This window comes from Anthonomus grandis, chromosome 12 (assembly GCF_022605725.1).
Source record: "Anthonomus grandis grandis chromosome 12, icAntGran1.3, whole genome shotgun sequence".
Lineage (NCBI taxonomy): Eukaryota > Metazoa > Arthropoda > Insecta > Coleoptera > Curculionidae > Anthonomus > Anthonomus grandis.
The window spans coordinates 24,658,151-24,664,150 of NC_065557.1; positions in this window are offsets into that span (position 1 = coordinate 24,658,151).

Sequence of the window (6,000 nt, forward strand, 5' to 3'; positions counted from 1 at the left end):
GACCTTCTCCCTACCTCTCGAGGTCAGTCTTATCTGGATGTCGAGAGCCATAAAGTGGTAATACAATTTTTGTCGGAGATGCAATATATTCTCGGATTAAGTTTGCTGCAATATAAATCTAAAAATATAAAAGCAAATAACCCTGATGATTTTACTTTACACCATCGTTTTTGTTATTGATCAATTGTTATAGTTAGCCCTTTAAGCAAAACAATTTAATACCTTTCTGCTTGAGTCGAGCCAATTTTTTTATACTTTATACATATATATTGTTTGAATATGTAAATATATATGTGAGAAATTAATTTATCGTGCCATAAATTTTCTCGGAATTAAAAATACTCATTTTAAATTCTTTTTTTATTTTTAAATAACTTCTTATTGTAGCACTCGGCTAACGGATCATTTTGAAGTTACTTTCTTTAATTATTTTGCATAAAATATTTAAAAAGAAATAATAAAATCATTGTATGAGAGATTCATTTTTTATCAAGTTCATAACTTTTTTTAAACCAATTTAACATATATTCCTAATTTTGTTTTATAAAAATTACTCGTTTAATTTTTAGTCAAATTATTTGATATTTCTGGCGGGGTTTAATTTAGGTGCTACTGGTTTAGATGCTAATAAATAGTTATTTTTATAGTTATTCTTTAGAATGAGCGACATTAAAGAATAGAAAGGGAAGAAAGAAGAAATTGTGCATGGAGGAGTTGAATTAAGTGTTGCTACTGGCATAGGCTTTCACACTTAAAAATTGTAAGAAATTTTAACTGAAGACATTCAGAGTAAGACATTCCGAAAAAAAATTATATATTTTTTGATGATTAGCAGCTCAATATAAACTATAAGCAAATATAGATTGCCTTATAGTGAATCTTCCATAAGAATTGAGTAAAAATAATTAACTTTAAAGCTTAGAGTATTGGGTATTGTGAACAGAGCGCGTTATTATTTCCAGTTAATTCTAGTGCACTTAAAGAAAGTAAAAAGAGGGAAGGAGCAACTGAAGAATACTAGTTTGCAAGAAAAATATTATATTATAAAATTTACAATTCTTTTTAAAATCGAGAGATAATACTAAAATTTAATAAAAATCATATATATTTTTTAAATATTACGCTGTGTAGTATGTAAATATTAAAAAATATTTACACACCAATATATACTAAGAATATTAAGCAAAGGGAACCCTGCCCAAGCGTAAATAACAGGCCGGCATAGCAGCAGAGAAAAACAAAAAAAGTGGTTTGTTTTTCTCTGATAGCAGTAAGGTTATTACAAATAAACTTACACCACTGCGCGGCAGCAACCACAGCCTCCAGTAGGTACATGGCCCACAATAGTAATTAGATAGCCTTAATCCAAGAACCGTATATTTACAGGGGGCCAGATAAGAGGACTAGGGAACCTTTTATTTCGGAACCATATTTTTATTTTGTTCTTTAAAGTGCTTGAAGCCAGTTCGTGGATATTCAAAGTTATTACCCTCAGCTGACATAAAGCGAATCTGTCATGAAAATGAGCTTACGGCACAGTATTAATTATCGATTTAAGAGAACTTTTAGTTTTTAAATAAGGCAAAAGGTACTGAAATTGAAATAATAATTATGTGTCAACTTAATGAATAATTTGTTTACCTAAATTTAGAAAATAAATTACAAATGATACTAATAATAATGCATTTATTTAGCATAATACAAATAAGACAATACAAATCTTACAATGTAATAGCATAAATGAACATCTTAAACATTTAATTATGACATAATACGGTAATATTATGTCATATTAAATGGTATAATATTAAGGTATAATACAAGGTATGCGAAAATTGTAATAAAAATAATGTATCCTTGATTATCGTATATGATTCCGATACCGTTCCGCTCCAGTTTCTTTGCGATATATCAACATTCGATGATAGTGCTGATGTTGCATTTCATGGTCGACTCGTGTTGATGTTTCGAGCATTTTATGAAAGGTTTTCTAGGTCGTCTTTATTGGCTCAGGCTAAACAGGGCACCTGGGTTAATGTCCTGGAGACATTTAGGATCGTCCCGGTATTCCATGGACAATCGCAGCCTCCGGTTTTGCATAAAAGTCAAGAAGACAAGTTACTCAACTGTGGAGCACGTTGAATAAAAGACACTACAAAATATAATTATAATACTATACATAAAACATAGAACAAACATTACATATAAAACCCATAAAAAAATACCTAAAAACTAACTAAGCATTAAAAATAATAACAAATAAGAGGCTTTTAAAACCATTAAAATTGTAACAGTTTTAGACAAAACAAGAGATAAATACAACATAACAATTATTTTCAGTTTCGTGTTTGTGACCCAATATCTTCAATATTGCGGAGGGTTGTTGGGTGGGGTCAGAAATAAAACAGAAACCTGTTTACCCAAAATGTCGACGTTTCGACTTATATTAAGTCATCCTCAGGACACTAAGTCTAGGTTTCTTTAGTTATAATAGAATCAACAATTGTTGATTCTAGTTTGCCCACAATAACACCTACAATTTAACCCATGTTAAAAATAATTCTACGCTCTTTATAAATGTGTTTTAATTATAACTAAAGAAACCTAGACTTAGTGTCCTGAGAATGACTTAATATAAGTCGAAACGTCGACATTTAGGTAAACTGATTTCTGTTTTATTTCTGACCCCACCCAACAAACCTCCGCAATATAACAATTATTTCTATAAATCAATTAGGATACAATTTCAGACAATACATAATTTTTAACTAATCTTTTAAATGCATTAAAATGTTTACATTCTTTATTATTTTTTGGCGTCGATTAAACAAACCTTTATTCAGAATACTGTTCAACATCTGTGTAGTGTTGCATTGCTTGACTAGGATGAAGTCATTATGATTTCTGGTATTAGTTTTTTATAACTTTATGAACATTCATAAAGCAACTAACCCTATCACGAATGTAGGTAGGTAACATCTTATTTTGAATCTTAAATCTCTATATATAAAAAGACTTGTCCTAACTGATAATCAACGTACAGCCCAAACGGTAAAAGCTAGAAATATGAAATTTGGGGCAAGATTTCTATGGTTATGTAGGCGTCCCCTAAGAAGGGATTTTTTGAAATTCCATCGGAAAGGGGATCACCCCTTATGTATCATAGCTTCAAAACTTTGTGCTTTTTTAAAAAACGGTGAAACATGTAATTTTTATTTTATTTTTTACCTAATTTCCATTTTTTTGTTTTTTTTTTAAAGGAGTTAAAACCACCCTTTAACATTTTAACATCTTTTTCACCCTAAATTCATTGCTTTTTGGAAAAAAGCTGCAAAATACTTCTCGAAAATTCCGCCACCCTGAAGAGGTGAAATGGAGTGAAAACTTCTACCAAAATTCCTTCTTTTAGCTTAACTTATAGCGTTAAAAATTGATATTTTTACATGTAGGCAAAACAAAAAATGTTGTTTACAAAGAAATTTTTTAGTAGAACTTTTCTTTTATTTACAAATTCCACGCGAGCAACGCCGCGGGCATTCAGCTAGTCTTATATATAAAAAGACTTGTTCTAACTGATAATCAACGTGCAGCCCAAACTTAGAAATATTAAATTCGGGGACAACATTCATATGGTTATGTAAACGTCCACTAAGAAGGTTTTTTTTTTTGAAATTCTATCGGGAAGGGATTGAAACCACCCCTTATGTATCATAGCTTTAAAACTAAGTACTTTTTTAAAAAACGGTGAAACACGTTATTTTTATTTTATTTTTTTACCCAATTTTAGTTTTTTTGTTTTTTTTTTTAAAGGTGTTAAAACCACCCTTTAAAATTTTAACATCTTTTTTTATCCTTAAATTGATTGCTTTTCAGGAAAAAACTGCAACACATTTCAATTTAATTTCATTTTAATGAAGACAACATATTCTCGAAAATCCCGCCACCCTGAAGGGGTGAAAATTTCTTCTACGAAAATTCTTTCTTTTTAAACTTATAGCGTTCAAAATTGTTATTTTTACATATTATTATGTATACCTAAGTAGTGAGATTTAAGTTTTGTTTATGCCAGTGGTGTATTAAGGTAAACGGGGGTAAAATCTACAATTTTTTAAAAAATTAATTATTTCAAAAACGATTTCTTATTTTAAAAAACAAAAAAACACCACTTATTTCATAATATTATTTCTATGTTACATATATATTACGCACCATATTTTTTATGTTGGCCAGAAAGAGACAAGGTGAAAAAAAGGGGAGGAAATTATAAGAAAACTGGTATGTGTTTAACTCAAAACAACCCAACTTAACCCAATCCAAACCAACTTCGCCTGCGGCTCATGCAACAAAATGTAAGATGTAAGAAAAGTAAGAAGTTACTATAAAGTCCTTGCATAAAAAAATCGACATAAAAAATAAAACTTTAAACAAAGTAAACCAACTGGCCTGACACCTTTGTGTAATAAAATAATATATAAGGAATGAAACCTAAGAAAATAGCTTTACAATCCGGCCACGCTGTAGTGATTAGTTTGATTCTCCTGAATAGCTTCCTAAACATACCAAAAAAAATCTAAAAATTGTTGAGTCTTAACTTGCTCAATCACCCTTATGGGTAATAAATGAATGTTTAAATTATATTAAAACAAAATACTGTATACCCCAGGGAAAGTTTATGAACCTTGTTAGGTGAGAGTATTATTAAAAATTATTATAAATTTAAATTATACCCAAACAGTTTTACGCATGTATAAATGATTTAAAAAGATTAAAAAAATGTTTAAATGATTATGGTAAAATTAATTATAAAAAAAAACTAAGTAAGCATAAAAGTAATAATTATAAAAATAAGTGGCTTGAATTATCCGTTTCCAGTCAGTGAGGCATGGACCCTTATTAAGATAAGTTGAACGGTCTTTAGTGTTGTTTAGATGGGGTTCATAACCGCTGATAATGGGGTTAGAATTCTCCACAGTCTATATGATTTAGAAACCAGGCTGGTGTCACAGATGGGAACACAGTGTCATACATGGAACTCCAAACCATTAGACCCTTAAGGCAGTGGTAAAGTTAAGAAGTATAATGATGGGAAAGCGACAAAAGAGAAAAAAAAATCTGAAACAATTTTCCAATGATAGTAAAAATCTCAATGTCACTCAAAGAAATTGTCAATCACTCACCTCGCTAAGTTCCCTAATGAAACTCGAGCATCCTTTTATGGAATTACCAAATTATGGCTTTATAAGTGAAAAGAGGTTCCAAGAAACAAATGGCATGCTATATTTTAGGCGACTCGCACCATTTTTCCTCTTTGGTCGGACGTAAAATTTACATGCGCTCCTGTAAATACACGGGAACCAAGTCAGTGGCAAGGTCGAAAATAAAAATCTATACCGATCATAAGTGAAAGATTCTCCCTCTACACCCAAAGCAGACAAACGTCAATACGCAATCATGTGTTTTAAAATGTACTCGGTTGACTATCGATTGCCGCTCAGTTTCGCTTACCGAGTGGAAGCGAAAGTCGCAAAAACTGCCACGAAGCCGCAAACGACCTACTAAGCTCCTGGCTTCTTTGAGTGAGGTTTTCAACTACGCAAAAATTTCCGGTTACGCGGCCGTGTTGGTTATTTTTTTAAGACAAGGGTGATGCTGCCAACTACGTTTTTATTAATTTTTTTTTGAACATACATTGGTGTCATTTATTATTATTTATATTATTTACATTAGGTGGTCAAGTGATGAGTGATGTACTGAAGGGTGGAGGCGTGCTGAAATTTCTTACAACTAAATTTTATAAACGAATCACTAATTACTTACCAAAACCTGTTTTTGGGACAAAAATGAATAAACGAAAAAAAATTCATATAAAAAGCTATTTCTTACAAAACTACTGAAAAAATTATTAAAAAAGTTTAATACAAGTTATAATTCCAACAACAAACATATTTTCCCCATTCTGTGACCAAAAGTGTCAAGTTTTTAAATAAAAATACTATTTCA